Consider the following 19,759-nt stretch of genomic DNA (forward strand, 5'->3'; position numbering starts at 1 on the left):
GTATGCGCGAGTAGGTGTTCGAGACCTCGCCCATATGTACATATACGTGGCCATATTTTCTTTCTTGCACCCTGGCCGTTGTATGTACGTGTACATGCTACGTGTGCGCCTCTACTACGACACGTGCGCGCCTCTACATCGACCAGTATGTATGTACACGTTCGCGACCAGAATGACAACGCTACATATGCTTCGACCAGGTGGGTCCCGACTGTCAGGCACTTCCTTGCCTGCGAAGATGTAGCTGTTGGGTCCCAGGAGTCAGGGGGCGAATCGTTTTTTTGCCCGGACGCACTTCCTTGCGTGCGAAGATGTAGCTGGTGGGTCCCAGCAGTCAGGGGGGCGAATCGTTATTTTTTGCCCAGACGCACTTCCTTGCGCGTGAAGGTGTAGCTAGTGGGTCCCAGCAGTCAGGGGGCGAATCGTTTTTTTTTTGCCCGGACGCACTTCCTTGCGTGTGAAGATGAAGCTGGTGGGTCCCAGCAGTAAGGGGGAAACGTTTTTTCCATGAAATACAGTGGCCCGTCCGGTGGGTCCCAACTGCCAGGTGGAGGAATCATTATTTTCTGCGTAATAAGGAGGCACTTCCTTGCTGCGGCCATGGACCCATCTGTCAGCCTCTCCACGTACAGTCCACGTCCGACGGAAGTCGTTCTTTGACCACGTTGACCAGGCCGCGCCGAGAGAACCACGGCGGTGGACGACGGCGAGGCCTAGGAAGGGGACGATGCGGAGCCGGGGAAGACACGGCAGTGGAAGCCCGCGCGGAGAGGAGTATGAGGGTTCACTGGTTCGGCTGCGGTGTGAGGCTGCCGTCGCCGCAGGGCCTAGCTAGCAGTGGGAATAGTAGGGGCAGTGAGGCCTCCGCGGTAGCACAGCTGGCCACGGGAGGCAGGAGCATGCGGCACGACCGGCGCTGCTTTGGGTGGTTGGAGCAAGAAGACCAGAGGTTGAAGAAGCACTACGGCCGTTGGATGGACATCGTACGGTCACTGGAGCTAGAATTGTTCATATTGACTAAGTTGACAAAGCCCTCCGTCCCCATCAACTTAGTTGGTCCACAAGTCATCCTCGCACTATGGTGGGTCCCAGCTAGCAGGGGGTATTCATTTTTGTGTGCGTAATAAGAAGGCACTTCCTTGCGTGTGAAGATATAGCTGGTGGGTCCGACATGTCAGCGAGGGGAACGTCTTTTTGCGAAATACAGAGGCCCTTCTGGTGGGACCCAACTGTCAGGTGGAGGAATCATTATTTTGCGCGTACAGTCCACGGTCGATGGATGTCGTTCATTGACCATGTTGACGAGGCTGTGCCGAGAGCAGCATGGCGATGGACGACGGCGAGGCCTGTTGGGGATCGTAGCAGAAAACAAAAAATTTCCTATGTTTCACCAAGATCAATCTATGGAGTCAACTAGCAACGAGAGGAGAGTGCATCTACATACCCTTGTAGATCGCGAGCGGAAGCATTCAAAAGAACGGGGATGATGGAGTCGTACTCGCCGTGATCCAAATCACCGATGACCAAGTGCCGAATGGACGACACCTCCGCGTTCAACACACGTACGGAGTGGATGACGTCTCCTCCTTCTTGATCCAGCAAGGGGGAAGGAGAGGTTGATGAAGATCCAGCAGCACGACGGCGTGGTGGTGGATGCAGCAGCGAACGCAGCAGGGCTTCGCCGAGCTAATGCGAGAGGGAGAGGTGTAGCAGGGGAGAGGGAGGCGCCAAGACTTGAGGTGCGGCTGCCCTCACTCCCCCCCTTTATATAGGCCCCCTAGGAGGGTGCGCCGGCCCTAGGAGATGGGATCTCCTAGGGGGGCAGCGGCCAAGGGGGTGGAGTACCCCCCAAGGCAAGTGGAGGCGCCCCCTCCCCTAGGGTTCCCAACCCTAGGCGCATGGGGGGCCCAAGGGGGGGCGCACCAGCCCACTATGGGCTGGTTCCCCTCCCTACTTCAGCCCATGGGGCCCTCCGGGATGGGTGGCCCCACCCGATGGACCCCTGGGACCCATCCGGTGGTCCCGGTAAAATACCGGTGACCCTGAAACTTTCCCGATGGCCGAAACTACACTTCCTATATATAATTCTTCACCTCCGGACAATTCTGGAACTCCTCATGACGTCCAGGATCTCATCTGGGACTCCGAACAACTTTCGTATTACTGCATACTCATATCTATACAACCCTAGCGTCACCGAACCTTAAGTGTGTAGACCCTACGGGTTCGGGAGACAAGCAGACATGACCGAGACGACTATCTGGTCAATAACCAACAGCGGGATCTGGATACCCATGTTGGCTCCCACATGCTCCTCGATGATCTCATCGGATGAACCACGATGTCGAGGACCTAATCAATCCCGTACTCAATTCCCTTTGTCAATCGGTACGTTACTTGCCCGAGACTCGATCGTCGGTATCCCAATACCTTGTTCAGTCTCATTACCGGCAAGTCACTTTACTCGTACCATAATGCGTGATCCCATGATCAACCACTTGATCACATTGAGCTCATTATGATGATGCATTACCGAGTGGGCCCAGAGATACCTCTCCGTCATACAGAGTGACAAATCCCAGTCTCGATTCGTGCCAACCCAACAGACACTTTCGGAGATACCTGTAATGTACCTTTATAGTCACCCAGTTACGTTGTGACATTTGGCACACCCAAGGCACTCCTACAGTATCCGGGAGTTGCACAATCTCATGGTCTAAGGAAATGATACTTGACATCCAGAAAAGCTACAGCAAACGAACTACACGATCTTTGTGCTATGCTTAGGATTGGGTCTTGTCCATCACATCATTCTCCTAATGATGTGATCCCGTTATCAATGACATCCCCATGTCCATAGCCAGGAAATCATGACTATTTGTTGATCAACGAGCTAGTCAACTAGAGGCTCACTAGGGACACATTATGGTCTATGTATTCACACATGTATTACGATTTCCGGATAATACAATTATAGCATGAATAATAGACAATTATCATGAACAAGGAAATATAATAATCATTTTATTATTGCCTCTAGGGCATATTTCCAACAGTCTCCCACTTGCACTAGAGTCAATCATCTAGTTACATTGTGATGAATCGAACACCCATGGAATTCTGGTGTTGATCATGTTTTGCTCTAGGGAGAGGTTTAGTCAACGGATCTGCTACATTCAGGTCCGTATGTACTTTACAAATCTCTATGTCTCCATTTTGAATACTTTCACGAATGGAGTTGAAGCGACGCTTGATATGCCTGATCTTCCTATGAAACCTGGGCTCCTTGGCAAGGCCAATAGCTCTAGTGTTGTCATAGAAGAGAGTCATCGGGCCCGGCGCATTGGGTAGGACTCCTAGGTTGGTAATGAACTCCTTCACCCAGACTGCTTCGTGTGCTGCCTCCGAGGCTGCCATGTACTCCGCTTCACATGTAGATCCCGCCAAAACGCTTTGCTTGCAACTGCACCAGCTTACTGCCCCACCATTCAAAATATACACGTATCCGGTTTGTGACTTAGAGTCATCCAGATCTGTGTCGAAGCTAGCATCGACGTAACCCTTTACGATGAGCTCTTCGTCACCTCCATAAACGAGAAACATTTCCTTAGTCCTTCTCAGGTACTTCAGGATATTTTTGACCGCTGTCCAGTGTTCCATGCCAGGATTACTTTGGTACCTTCCTACCAAACTCACGGCAAGGTTTACATCAGGTCTGGTACACAGCATAGCATACATGATAGACCCTATGGCCGAGGCATAGGGGACGACACTCATCTTTTCTCTATCTTCTGCCGTGGTCGGGCATTGAGCCAAGCTCAATCTCGTACCTTGCAATACAAGCAAGAACCCCTTCTTTGACTGATCCATTTTGAACTTCTTCAAAATCTTGTCAAGGTACGTACTCTGTGAAAGACCAATGAGGCGTCTCGATCTATCTCTATAGATCTTGATGCCTAATATATAAGCAGCTTCTCCAAGGTCCTTCATTGAAAAACACTTGTTCAAATAGGCCTTTATGCTTTCCAAGAATTCTATATCATTTCCCATCAACAGTATGTCATCCACAAACAATATGAGAAATGCTACAGAGCTCCCACTCACTTTCTTGTAAATGCAGGCTTCTCCATAAGTCTGCATAAACCCAAACGCTTTGATCATCTCATCAAAGCGAATGTTCCAACTCCGAGATGCTTACACCAGCCCATAAATCGAGCGTTGGAGCTTGCACACCTTGTCAGCATTCTTAGGATCGACAAAACCTTCCGGCTGCATCATATACAATTCTTCCTTAAGGAAACCATTAAGGAATGCCGTTTTGACGTCCATTTGCCATATCTCATAATCATAGAATGCGGCAATTGCTAACATGATTCGGACGGACTTCAGCTTTGCTACGGGTGAGAAAGTCTCATCGTAGTCAACCCCTTGAACTTGTCGATAACCCTTAGCGACAAGCCGAGCTTTATAGACGGTCACATTACCATCCGCGTCTGTCTTCTTCTTAAAGATCCATTTATTTTCTATGGCTCGCCGATCAACGGGTAAGTCAGTCAAAGTCCATACTTCGTTTTCATACATGGATCCTATCTCGGATTTCATGGCTTCCAGCCATTTGTCGGTATCCGGGCCCACCATCGCTTCTTCATAGTTCGAAGGTTCACCGTTGTCTAACAACATGATTTCCAAGACAGGGTTGCCGTACCACTCTGGTGCGGAACGTGTCCTTGTGGACCTACGAAGTTCAGTAGCAACTTGATCTAAAGTTTCATGATCATCATCAACAACTTCCTCTCTAGTCGGTGCGGGCACCTCAGGAACATTTTCTTGAGCTACGCCACTTACCGGTCCAAGAGGTAATACTTCATCAAGTTCTACCTTCCTCCCACTTATTTCTTTCGAGAGAAACTCCTTCTCTAGAAAGGACCCATTCTTGGCAACAAATATCTTGCCTTCGGATCTGAGGTAGAAGGTATACCCAACAGTTTCTTTAGGGTATCCTATGAAGACGCATTTTTCCGACTTGGGTTCGAGCTTTTCAGGTTGAAGTTTCTTGACATAAGCATCGCATCCCCAAACTTTTAGAAACGACAGCTTAGGTTTCTTCCCAAACCATAATTCATACGGTGTCGTCTCAACGGATTTCGACCGTGCCCTATTTATAGTGAATGCGGCAGTCTCTAAAGCATAGCCCCAAAAAGATAGCTGTAAATCGGTAAGAGACATCGTAGATCACACCATATCTAATAGAGTGCGATTACGACGTTCGGACACACCATTACGCTGAGGTGTTCCAAGCGGCGTGAGTTGTGAAACTATTCCACATTTTCTTAAGTGTGTGCCAAATTCATGACTCAAGTATTCTCCCCCACGATCTGATCGCAAGAACTTGATTTTCCTGTCACGTTGATTCTCAACCTCACTCTGAAATTCCTTGAACTTTTCAAAGGTCTTAGACTTGTGTTTCATTAAGTAGACATACCCATATCTACTCAAGTCATCGGTGAGGGTGAGAACATAACGATAGCCACTGCGAGCCTCAACACTCATTGGACCGCACACATCAGTATGTATGATTTCCAATAAGTTGGTTGCTCGCTCCATTGTTCCTGAGAATGGAGTCTTGATCATTTTACCCATGAGGCATGGTTCGCACGTGTCAAATGATTCGTAATCAAGAGACTCTAAAAGTCCATCTGCATGGAGCTTCTTCATGCATTTGACACCTATGTGACCAAGGCGGCAGTGCCACAAGTATGTGGGACTATCATTATCAACCTTACATCTTTTGGTATTCACACTATGAATATGTGTAGCATTACGCTCGAGATTCATTAAGAATAAACCATTCACCATCGAAGCATGACCATAAAACATATCTCTCATATAAATAGAACAACCATTATTCTCGGATTTAAATGAGTAGCCATCTCGTATTAAACGAGATCCTGATACAATGTTCATGCTCAAAGCTGGCACTAAATGACAATTATTGAGGTTTAAAACTAATCACGTAGGTAAATGTAGAGGTAGCATGCCGACAGCGATCACATCGACCTTGGAACCATTCCCGACGCGCATCATCACCTCGTCCTTCGCCAGTCTCCGCTTATTCCGCAGCTCCTGCTTTGAGTTACAAATGTGAGCAACCGCACCGGTATCAAATACCCAGGAGCTACTACGAGTACTGGTAAGGTACACATCAATTACATGTATATCACATATACCTTTTGTGATGCCGGCCTTCTTGTCCGCTAAGTATTTGGGGCAGTTCCGCTTCCAGTGACCACTTCCCTTGCAATAAAAGCTTTCAGTCTCGGGCTTGGGTCCATTCTTTGGCTTCTTCCCGGCAGCTTGCTTACCGGGCGTGGCAACTCCCTTGCCGTCCTTCTTGAAGTTCTTCTTACCCTTGCCTTTCTTGAACTTAGTGGTTTTATTCACCATCAACACTTGATGTTCCTTTTTGACTTCTACCTCTGCTGATTTCAGCATTGCAAATACTTCAGGAATGGTCTTTTCCATCCCCTGCATATTGAATTTCATCACAAAGCTCTTGTAGCTTGGTGGAAGCGACTGAAGGATTCTGTCAATGACTGCGTCATCCGGGAGATTAACTCCTAGCTGAGTCAAGCGGTTATGCAACCCAGACATTTTGAGTATGTGCTCACTTACAGAACTATTTTCCTCCATCTTACAGCTGAAGAACTTGTCGGAGACTTCATATCTCTCGACCCGGGCATGAGCTTGGAAAACCATTTTCAGCTCTTCGAACATCTCATATGCTCTGTGTCGCTCAAAACGCTTTTGGAGCCCCGGTTCTAAGTTGTAAAGCATGCCGCACTGAACGAGGGAGTAATCATCAGCACGTGTCTGCCAAGCGTTCATAACGTCTTGGTTCTGTGGGATGGGTGCGTCACCTAGCAGTGCTTCTAGGACATAATATTTCTTGGCAGCTATGAGGATGATCCTCAGGTTCCGGATCCAGTCCGTATAGTTGTTGCCATCGTCTTTCAGCTTGGTTTTCTCTAGGAACACGTTGAAGTTGAGGACAACGTTGGCCATTTCATCTACAAGACATATTGTAAAGATTTTAGACTAAGTTCATGATAATTAAGTTCATCTAATCAAATTATTCAATGAACTCCCACTTAGAAAGACATCCCTCCAGTCATCTAAGTATAACATGATCCGAGTTGACTAGGTCATGTCCGATCATCACGTGAGACGGACTAGTCAACATCGGTGAACATCTTCATGTTGATCGTATCTTCTATACGACTCATGCTCGACCTTTTGGTCTTCTGTGTTCCGAGGCCATGTCTGTACATGCTAGGCTCGTCAAGTCAACCTAAGTGTATTGCGTGTGTAAATCTGTCTTACACCCGTTGTATGTGAACGTTGGAATCTATCACACCCGATCATCACGTGGTGCTTCGAAACAACGAACTGTCGCAACGGCGCACAGTTAGGGGGAACACTTTCTTGAAATTATTATGAGGGATCATCTTATTTACTACCGTCGTTCTAAGTAAACAAGATGCAAAAACATGATAAACATCACATGCAATCAAATAATAGTGACATGATATGGCCAATATCATATAGCTCCTTTGATCTCCATCTTGGGGCTCCATGATCATCTTGTCACTGGCATGACACCATGATCTCCATCATCGTGTCTTCTTGAAGTTGTCTCGTCATCTATTACTTATACTACTATGGCTAACGCTTTAGCAATAGAGTAAAGTAATTACATGACGTTTATGTTGACACGCAGGTCATAAATAAATAAAGACAACTCCTATGGCTCCTGCCGGTTGTCATACTCATCGACATGCAAGTCATGATTCCTATTACAAGAACATGATCAATCTCATACATCACATATATCATTCATCATTCATCACAACCTTTGGCCATATCACATCACAAAACACTTGCTGCAAAAACAAGTTAGACGTCCTCTAATTGTTGTTGCAAGTTTTTACGTGGCTACTATAGGTTTCTAGCAAGAACGTTTCTTACCTATGCCAAAACCACAACGTGAATTGACAATTTATATTTACCCTTCATAAGGACCCTGTTCATCGAATCCGATCTGACTAAGGTGGGAGAGACAGACACCCGCTAGCCACCTTATGCGACTAGTGTGTGTTAGTCGGTGGAACCGGTCTCATGTAAGCGTACGTGTAAGGTTGGTCCGGGCCGCTTCATCCCACGATGCCGCCGAATCAAGATAGGACTAGTAACGGCAAGAAAATTGACAATATCGACGCCCACAACTACTTTGTGTTCTACTCGTGCATAGTAACTATGCATAGACCTAGCTCATGATGCCACTGTTGGGGATCGTAGCAGAAAACAAAAAAAAATTCCTACGTTTCACCAAGATCAATCTATGGAGTCAACTAGCAATGAGAGGAGAGTGCATCTACATACCCTTGTAGATCGCGAGCGGAAGCGTTCAAGAGAACGGGGATGATGGAGTCATACTCGCCGTGATCCAAATCACCGATGACCAAGTGCCGAACGGACGGCACCTCCACGTTCAACACACGTACGGAGCGGATGACGTCTCCTCCTTCTTGATCCAGCAAGGGGGAAGGAGAGGTTGATGAAGATCCAGCAGCATGACGGCGTGGTGGTGGATGCAGCAGTGAACACAGCAGGGCTTCGCCGAGCTTCTGCGAGAGGGAGAGGTGTAGCAGGGGAGAGGGAGGCGCCAAGACTTGAGGTGCGGCTGCCCTCCCTCCCCCCTTTATATAGGCCCCCTAGGGGGGTGCGCCGGCCCTAGGAGATGGGATCTCCTAGGGGTGGCGGCGGCCAAGGGGGTGGAGTACCCCCCAAGGCAAGTGGAGGCGCCCCCTCCCCCAGGGTTCCCAACCCTAGGCGCATGGGGGGCCCAAGGGGGGGAGCACTAGCCCACTATGGGCTGGTTCCCCTCCCCACTTCAGCCCATGGGGCCCTCCGGGATGGGTGGCCCCACCTGGTGGACCCTCGGGACCCATCCGGTGGTCCCGGTACAATACCCGTGACCCCAAAACTTTCCCGATGGCCGAAACTACACTTCCTATATATAATTATTCACCTCCGGACAATTCCGGAACTCCTCGTGACGTCCAGGATCTCATCCGGGACTCCGAACAACTTTCGGATTACTGCATACTCATATCTATACAACCCTAGCGTCACCGAACCTTAAGTGTGTAGACCCTACGGGTTCGGGAGACAAACAGACATGACCGAGACGACTATCTGGTCAATAACCAACAACGGGATCTGGATACCCATGTTGGCTCCCACATGCTCCTCGATGATCTCATCAGATGAACCACGATGTCGAGGACCTAATCAATCCCGTACTCAATTCCCTTTGTCAATCGATACGTTACTTGCCCGAGACTCGATCGTCGATATCCCAATACCTTGTTCAGTATCATTACCGGCAAGTCACTTTACTCGTACCGTAATGCATGATCCTGTGATCAACCACTTGATCACATTGAGCTCATTATGATGATGCATTACCGAGTGGGCCCAGAGATACCTCTCCGTCATACAGAGTGACAAATCCCAGTCTCGATTCGTGCCAACCCAACAGACACTTTCGGAGATACCTGTAATGTACCTTTATAGTCACCCAGTTACGTTGTGACGTTTGGCACACCCAAGGCACTCCTACGGTATCCGGGAGTTGCACAATCTCATGGTCAAAGGAAATGATACTTGACATCTAGAAAAGCTACAGCAAACGAACTACACGATCTTTGTGCTATGCTTAGGTTTGGGTCTTGTCCATCACATCATTCTCCTAATGATCTGATCCTGTTATCAATGACATCCCCATGTCCATAGCTAGGAAATCATGACTATCTGTTGATCAACGAGCTAGTCAACTAGAAGCTCACTAGGGACACATTGTGGTCTATGTATTCACACATGTATTACGATTTCCGGATAATACAATTATAGCATGAATAATAGACAATTATCATGAACAAGGAAATATAATAATCATTTTATTATTGCCTCTAGGGCATATTTCTAACAAGGCCTAGGAAGGGAACGACACGGAGCTGGGGAAGACTCGGCAATGGTTGCCCACGCGGTGGGGAGTACGAGGGTTTACTGGTCCGGCTGTCGTCTCCGAAAAATAACATGAGGTGTGGGTGAGTAGAGGAATGGCCTGACCAGCAATGAAGTAGGGTGGGGTGGTGCGGCCTGTGCGGCAGGACAGCCGGCCACGGGAGGCGGGAGCAGGCAATCCCACCGGAGCTGGTTTGGGCGACTGGAGTAAGAAGATTAGATATTGAAGAAGCAGCACGGCCATTGGATTAACATCCAACGGTCACTGCTGCTAGAATCGTTTGTGGACTAAGTTGACAAAGCGAAAGTACACGTCAACCTAGTAGACCCACAAGGCAGCCTCCAAATCTCTCTCAAACAGCATACAACCCGAAATTTCTAGCCAGATTCAAATTAAATTTAAATCTAAATATACCTTAATTTAAATTCAATGAAATTTTACCCGCACAAAAACAATGAAATTTAAAATATCAAAATTCGAAAGAAAACAATATTTTGGAACTAATTGCATGTTTGCTGTATTTTTTCATTTTATAGCCCATTTATTATTACTTATAGCCCATTTCTTATTACTTATAGCCCTTTTTCTGGGCAAAATGCATCCCTCCTTGTCTTGAAAGATTTCCGGCCCGGCAGGGTGTAGAAAAGCAAGTAGGCCTACGTTGGTTATTCTGCAAAAAACAAAATAGCTGGCTAGCCATTTTCAGAAAGGAAAAAACAAACTGGGCTGGTCATGTGCTAAACATATGAAATAAAAGCCTGGGCTAGATGGGACACGGGTCCCACACAACCCAGTTGATACCCTTCTCCGTCCCAAAAAAACAAAATTACTGCGCAAGCTGCTAGGTCCCTACTGTCATCCTCACCATGTACAGTCATCTCCTTATTCCTCTCGGTTGTTGACCATGTTGACAACACCGGAGGGCGGCGCCGCGGCGAGCGAACCAAGGCGGAGGACGATGGTGAGGCCTCGGACGGGAACGAACAGGAGCCGGGGAAGATCACAGCCAGCCGTGGGAGGCGGGAGCAGGCGGTCCCGCCGGCGCTGGTTTGGCTTTAGCGGCTCGAGGAAGAAGAGACTGAAGAAACGCGACAAACGTTGAATGTCAATCCAACGGTCAAGGTTGGCACAATCGTTTGTTGACTAAGCGGACACCAAGTAGCATACTTTTTTATATATAGGAAGAAAACTGTGAGGAAAATGCGTTCGTCTGCCGTCCTCCTCACAGGGAACGTTCGCCACATAAGTGACTAGCACCCTTGGTTTTCAACCGAGAGGTCTTGGGTTCGAGTCCCAGGAACTCTCAATTTTGTCCTCCTTCCTTCCTCACAAAAAAGGGAAAGAAAATCAAAGACTTGGGAAGGCATACAGAACAAGCTAGTGTACCAGTAAAGAGACGTTGCCGAGTTTTAGAAAAAGGAAGACGTTCTCCTATAGTTGGTTCGAATCCAAACCTAGACTATGACTATATATGGTGCTATGCTACTCTGCAAGTAATGAAACTGACATATCCAACGTCCGTTTCTCCTCTTCTCTACTTACTCTGCCTAGCATCAGAAGCTCTGGCCGCAGCAACCATGTCCGCTGGCTTCTCGTCCACCTGCTCTTCAGCAGGCAACAACCAGATATGCGCCAAGTCGCCACCCGTACCATCGCCTGTGGGTCTCATCACACCCCCGCCGGCACGCGCACCGCAGCCGATTGCTCATCGCAACCCGCTGCCGTTGGTGTGGTGCCACTGCTGCAAATCACGCAGAGTCATCCGTCGCATCTCAACCACAATCCGCAACCCTGGCCGAGTCTTCTACAAATGCCCGAATCATGGGGTAATAATATGTTTAAGTGTTGTTCTACTGCTTTCAGTTGCTGATTTTTTTTAATAGTTTGGTTGATGATCTTCCAATTTGATTCATGCAGAAAAGGGAAGATTCGTGTGATTTGTATTTCTGGGAAGTTGCTGATGTGGTGGAATGCAACTATGCTGATTATTTGGTTTGCCGAGGAATCCCAATACCAGCAGGTTGGGGTGTTGGACAAGTAACTAAAGGAACGGCAGAAGAGGAAGATGCAGAGCAAAAGGTTAAAGATGCAGTTCCTCTGATCATGGCCAAGCAACAGCTGTTGAACGGCTTGACAGCAATGAGGAGATGAAAGGGCTTGTGAGGATAATGGGAAAAATCGATGTGCTCTATAGGATGATTGTCTCTTTATTTGCAGTGTATGTAGCACTCGTGATGTATTCAGTGGCTACGACATGAGCACTTTGCTGAAACTAGTAATGAATGAAACCTGTGTAGCAGGCTGGGCGTAGTGTTGTGAACATCTAATGATTTCTATTAATGGAAATCAGGGGGTATCCCCTTTTGCTCATATAAATAAATAAATAGCAGAGGCCCTATCGGGTCAGGTTTGTTCTCATTCGAAGACGTCGAGCAAATTGCAGTCCAACAGCAAACTATGTCATCGAATTCAAGTTTCACAGCCAAATATGAGTACAAGTAAACAACACTGTCATCATGTTTCAGTTGTCATAAAATCACCAAACACAAATCAGCATACATAACAAGTGATGTTCTCACAACAAAATACTAAACAACATGTTCATCAGGTTTCAGTTGTCATAGCAAACACAATTTCACATAGTAGATAAAAAAATGTCTTCTGACAGGCAAATACGACAAAAGCAATGTAATCATCATCCGCAGCAGTAGCGTCAACATCTTCGTCATGTGTATCAGTCTGAATCATAATTCCCCACGATGTCATCTTCTTCTTCATCCTCAACATCCTCGAACGTTGGATTCTTCTTGATCAACTCTTGTATGTCCACAACACGACATGCAATCTTTTCATCGGCGTCATTGATGTGATGGTTCTCAAAGATATTAGGAACATCTGTGTTATCTTGTACATCAGGAGCAGTGTAAGCATCATCTTGTTGTGCAACTTCACTAAACGAATTCCTCTGCTCAAACCTTTGCAATACTCTCCAGTCATCGCTACGTGCAAATGTGTCTTCCAAGAAAATATTTGTGTTGCTTGATTTGCCAAAATAAAAGGCTCGTTGGTCTGGTACGCCGCCTTGACATTGATGGATTTGAAATAATCATCAGCTCTGGGTTTTGCGATCCTGGAAAACAGGTTATACCAATGACAGCACAACAGAACCACACACCGATGATCCTCGAAACTGGAGATACACTGCAACTGAACAATGTCTGTTATGTTAGCATACATTTCAGTTGTCTCTTTGTCATACGTATCCGTGCTCATGATGGCACTGTTTTGTGTCTTCCTGCCTTTGTCTCGTGCAAGGGTGTTGTAGCGCACATCTCCAACAACACAATATTCATAATGTCTTACCCGAGTATCAGGACCCATTGCTAGTGAGTAAAGGGCATCATCAACTGCATGCCCATCCTGCCGCATCTTCTTAACCTATGGTTAGAAAATAGACAAGTTGATCATCTTATGTACTCAATATATTAAAAAAACTGATAGTGCACTTCAAAAGCTTACATGGTTCTTGAACCATTTCGCAAATCCTGCCATAGCCAGTTTGTCAATGTTTCTTGGATTTTGCGGCAGTAACTCCTCTTTGTAGATGCTGCACAACATAGTGATCGTGTCAAACATCTAAATATATAAGAATGTGCTGCAAGTTTAGTAGATTATGATGTATAAGCTGCAGTACTGCACTTACTTGATATAAGGTAGTATCTCAGGACAGTTATTCAACACATACCAAACCATTTTGTCCAAATCTTTAGGTTTGTCCTCTTGTCGACTCTTCCCTGTAACTCGAACAGAATAATCGAAAACATTGAGCCCGGGATTGTCTTCACCCACCTCATTGCTAAGCTGATCAGCTGTTTCAACGTATTTTAAGCAGAATGTCAACGCTTCTGTAGCAATGTAGGCCTCTGCAATGGAACCCTCGGGTCTAGCTCTGTTCCTAACATAGCCCTTGAAAGTGCCTAGTCGCCTTTCAATAGGGTACATCTAGCCATAATGTACTGGACCTCTAAGTAGTGCCTCATCAGGTAGATGAACAACCAAATGCACCATCACATCAAAGAAGGCTGGAGGATATATCTTCTCAAGGTCGCATAGGATAGTTGGTATCTTGTCTCTAAGATGCTCCAAAGAATCTATCCTGATATTCCTACTGCAGAGTTCCCTGAAGAATTGTCCCAACTCTGCAACTGCTCTGTATAAGTCAGGGCGGCCCAATCCTCTAAGGATAACAGGTAAAACCCTTTGAAGTAGGACGTGGCAGTCATGAGTTTTCAACCCTTGTACCTTGTTTCCATCTGCACTGACTCTCCTTTCAGGGTTGGAAGCAAATCCATGTGGGAATCTCACACGTGACAGGACCTCGCAGAATTCTTTTCTTTTTACCTTGTCCAAGATGTACACAGGTGGTGCCATATCCCGTGGTTTACCTTCATCTTGCACCTGCAAATCCTTTCTGATACCCAGGTGTGTCAAATCAATCCTAGATTTTAAGGTATCTTTCGTCTTGCCTTCAATATTAAGAAGTGTGCCGATAATGCTGTCACATATATTTTTCTTGATGTGCATCACATCAAGATTATGCCGCAGATCCAAATATTTCCAATACTCCAAGTCCCACAAAGTGGACCTGCGGGTAAACAATAATCTCTCTTCTACCATGCCACGCTTCCTTTTCCCGCTACCATTACCAGGATGGTTTCCTGGTGTAATATGCCTGACCTTCTCTAATTCCACTTGCAACTCATCAGCGGTGAGCCTCTTTGGCGCATCACGGTTTTCATGCTTTGCATTGAACACATGTCTTCGGTATTTTCTAGGATGCGGCTTGTCCTTGGCAAGGAAACGACAGTGTCTAATGTAACAGATCTTGCTAAGTATTGCATATGACAGCGGATTCCTGTCACAGCGAACACATGCATTGTAACCATGTGTCGTTCACCCTGACATAGTGCCCAAAGCCAGATAATCATGGATGCACCAAATTATAACAGCACGCAGAAAGAAATCAGCTAGTGGGCTGCTATATAGGTCTCGAGTGAGAACACCCTTCCATAGTTGTTGAAGTTCCTCCACAAGAGGCTCCATGAACAAATCAAAATCCTTTCCAGGACTTTTTGGACCAGGTATGAGCAAGGCCATCATGTAGTTTGATTCTTTGGTGCAGACATTTGGAGGCATGTTGTAAGGGATAACAAGCACTGGCCACATGCTATATGTGGCGCTCTGGTGGCCAAATGGGTTAAATCCATCTGCAGCTAAGCCAAGTCTAATGTTTCTCGGGTCAGCAGCAAAATCTTTGTGTTTATCATTGAAGCTTTTCCACTCACGACCATGAGATGGATGGCTCATTACATTCTGATCTCTATACTCCTAGTTCCTAGAATGCCACAGTACATCCTCTCTTGTTTCAGCATCATGAAACAACCTCTACAATCTTGGTGTAATTGGAAAATGTCTCAGAACATTATGAGGAATCCTCTTCACAGCATCGCCATCTTTCCATCTTGATGATTTGCATTTTGGGCATTCACTTAAGTTGGCATAATCCTTCCGGAACAGAACACAATTATTATTACAAACATGGATCATATCATATCCAATTCCAACAGCACGAAGGAAATTCTTCATTTTACTGTAGGTGTGTGGCAGCTCAGACGCATCTGGGAAAGATTTGCGGAAAGCAGCCAACATCGCATCGAATGATTTGTTGGTCATCCGCTCAGATGTCTTCACCCGAAGAAAGGTGACCATAGCTAAGAATACTCACAGCTTATTTCCTGGGGTGACAGCAACGTTGCATTGTTCCAACTTGCGGGCCCACTGTTTTTCTTCTGCAGGTGAAAGTTGACGGAATGCACGAGCATTTTGTAGCATTGTTTCAATGTTGGTCAAACTCACTGGCTCCGCCACCACCACCTCCTCCTCCTCTTCCACTTGAGCATCAGGCAGATCAAGATGGTGATCTGCTGCTTCCATGTAGTCAATAACATTGACGTTAACAGCTTCACCATGATGAATCCACCTAGTATATGTGACCGACATCCCATACAAGTGTAGATGATTTTGCACAGTTGACTGGGGTCTTGTAACTGAATTCATAGAACTGCTACATGGGCAGAGCACATCTGATTTCGGACCACCGTACTCAGCTCTGATAAAGTTCATGAAGTTTTCAACCCCCTCGACATATGCAGCAGAGAATCTTTGAGCAGAAGTTATCCAAGCCATGTCCATCTGTTAGACATACAAATTAGTTCTTCTACTAGATATTACAGGAAAAACATATGTGCTTTTTTATGAAGTCCAGAAAAAAATACCTAGGTCGATGTCTAAAGCAATGGCAAGATATTTAGACGAGCAGATCTAAGTAACAAAATATATATAAAGCTAATTCAGCAAACAGATTTGAGTGCCAAATTATGGTAGGTTGTTTCAGCAGTCAATGAGGCCGAGCACACAGCCATCGAACTATCGAAGACCATAGCAGCAACAAAGATCGAGTATAAAACGGTGTAGAGCTATTTCACCTAACAGATTGGCTACTAGACCATGGCAATCTACGTCACAATAAATATATGGCAGGATATTTTAGCAACTAATCTGCCTTGGCATGCCATCTTAGCTAAGCAGATTGAGTGCATAATGGGGCAATGAAGCTTCTTAAGTAGAGCATATTGACAGTAAACTACTTCGGCAAATAGTGAGATTAACAGCGTCTATCAGCTAACATTCAACGCTACACCGACATGAACGGGGCCTCAGTCTAGAATGCGTGTACCATGGGAAAAGCTGATCGCCGTGCGTCTCCACACGAACGTCGCCAGCGGTGGCAGCGCTGACCGTCGTGCGCCTCCACAAGAACGTAGCTAGAGGTGGCGGCGCGGCTAGAGGATGGCAGTCTACGAGAGCATACTGTGGGAGCGAGAGGATCACCGAACCGCGGCGCCGATGTATCGGCGCGGCGGGGAGGGCGGCTTTGCCGGAGCGAATGAAGTGGAGGGGGACAGTGGGAGGGGGTTTGGGGAATATTATTGGCTAGTTGGCCGAAGGGCGATTGAATCGGATTTGGGGGGAATTTTTGGGTGTGGCGGGGGAGGATTTTCGCGCGGTGGGCGAGGGGAGTTTGGCGCATGGTCGGTTTCTCCAAGTGCAGTCCCAGTGAAGAGGCAAGCCGAAGCGCGTTCCGTTTGCGTGAGCCCTGTGCAAGATCGAACGTGTGTGGGGTGCAATGCGACCGCAACAGGAGTGATGTGAGTGTACCGCCTTTTTTCCTTTTAAACTAGGTGCTTCGCCCCCTCAAAAAAATTGTTGCTTCGCGCGATCCATCGGTACTACTACTAGTAATCTGGTAATCCCGGCTAAAACAGCGCGGCCGGGTCTTTTCCCGCGCGATATGCTGGGAGGTTGGCTTAGTTGGGTTTTTTAGGACAAGTAATGCTACACCTACGTAATCCTAGTTACGTAATTAACGTAATGTGAAACATGTAAGCTGTTGATTGTAGATTGGGGGGAGGGAGGGGCCCACCACCATGAAAATCAGGGGAGGGAGAGAGAGGTAATTTACGTTAACCCTTTCGAAGGTTCCCGTATATGTAGAAAGATGTGAAATGCGTGAATGTGTAGTGGACGTACTATTGGAGTGCCTAAGATAATTTGTGTATGTATAGACCCTATGTGTTTATTTTACTTCGCATGTTAGATTTGCCTCAGTTCAATAAAAAGCAGAGTTGGTGATGATGGTGTGCCTAGCATCCTGCAATATTGGTCATCCGATCTATATCTAACGGATAGGAAGGAAACTATGACAATTTACCCGCACTCCTCTCCACATTTGCAGATAAGGCTTTCCCTCGTTCATCCTTTTCTCCCACAAGATCTTGATCTTCCATGCAACGCATGGGCATCTTGCTATTACTCCTACAATATGTATATTATTGTGAAAGTTCGTATACACCGGTCGAGATTAATGCAAACACGACAGATTTTCATTACATTTCGAACTTTTATAGGACAAAAAAATAAAAGAAACCCGACCCTAAACCTATTCTACGGCGGCGACCGACATCCTCCATCTGCGATCTCTATGTACGGGGGCGGGGTTCAAGACCCGTGAAGTGAAGGTGCGGTCTCCGGCGAGGAAGAGTAGAACACGGGATACGGACCGGCCAGTTGGCACACCATGCCCTGCCGCCTCCCATGCCCTACTCATCCTCGGAGGAGTCCCCGACCTCGGCGGTGCCGGACATTGGACGGCGGCAAGTAGGACGTGTGGCTGACGGTGCTCCCGTCGTCGGCCGCCAGCGTGGCCACCGCTTGTGCTGTCGCGTCCGCGTCTGGCCACGCCGCTATTGCGTCGCGAGAGGCGGCTTGAGCGTGGGCGGCGACCTCGAGCTTCATCCCCGAAGACAAGCTCTCCCGCAGAGCGTTCGCACTTGCGGTCATGGCGGATGTGGTGCCAGGTACGAGGATGATGCGCTATGGTGTGGAGGTTAGCTGGGCGTTGCTGCTTTAAGTAGCGCATTCCGGTGAGGCCAAGCGTCCGGGTGCGTCATTAAGTCACCGGAGTTGGTTCCTCGGGCACCGAGCCTCTTAACGACGACATACGAACGGAAGGCATGAATGTGGGCAGCTGGCGCCGGCTGGGAACGCACCGCGCGATGGCGCGAGGGACGAGGGTTTTGGTGTGCCAGGGTAGTCAGCTACGGTCGTGGCAACGTTGGAGATGCCCTTTGCTCACATGCGGTCCCCGCATGTCATTGAAAAAGCAAGACGACCGCATGGTCTCAGGTCCAGAGGATGCAGTTGGCCACGCTACACCACTCCACGGATGCGTCGCGGCGCCCCGTGCATCCTCGACGAGCCGGGTGTTGGGGTGTGTTTGGATTGTGGCCAAAGTGCACCTTACCAAAATTTTGGTCATGACCCAAAGATTGGTCTTTGTTTGGATGGTTGCCATTTTTTTGGCATGCCAATGAACTCTAGCCAACTCTAGTTCATTTTTCTTGCCAATGTCGGCCAAATCATGGGCAACCAATACCTCAACCAAAATTTTGGTCATGACCCAAAGATTGGTCTTTGTTTGGATGGTTGCCATTTCTTTGGCATGCCAATGAACTCTAGCCAACTCTAGTTCATTTTTCTTGCCAATGTTGGCCAAATCATGGGCAACCAGTACCTCAACCAAAATTTTGGCTACCCAATGTTTTGATGGGGCAACCTTGGGCACAAACAAAACATAATGTTGGTCGTGCCACAGCACTAACGCCACCCTCGGCACACTGAAACTGACCGTGTCTAGCGACAATATGAGCGTGTCGCTCACCGCGGTCGCCGTGTCCAGAGGCGGTGCTGGAGCTGCGCCCCGTTGTTGGCCCCAACGACCCACATGAATGGTTGTCGGTGGAAAGGAGGTCGTGGGCTAGCTCCTCCATTGGACTAGTCTGCGCTACGTCATCCCGACGGGTGTGCCCCACATGTCGGTTTCCCTGTTTTCCCGGCCATATTCGAGCATCAGTGCTCCGCGTTGCGCATTAGGCCTTTCACTATGTAGGCCAAGCGAGACAACTTATTGTTTATTTGAGCCGTTCAAGTATAATCATGTGGCGTTTGCTTATTTCACATTCCTCTCCAACCCTCTTCTCCATCGATCATGTC

The sequence above is a fragment of the Triticum aestivum genome, chromosome 5A (genome assembly GCF_018294505.1).
Source record: "Triticum aestivum cultivar Chinese Spring chromosome 5A, IWGSC CS RefSeq v2.1, whole genome shotgun sequence".
Taxonomy (NCBI): domain Eukaryota; kingdom Viridiplantae; phylum Streptophyta; class Magnoliopsida; order Poales; family Poaceae; genus Triticum; species Triticum aestivum.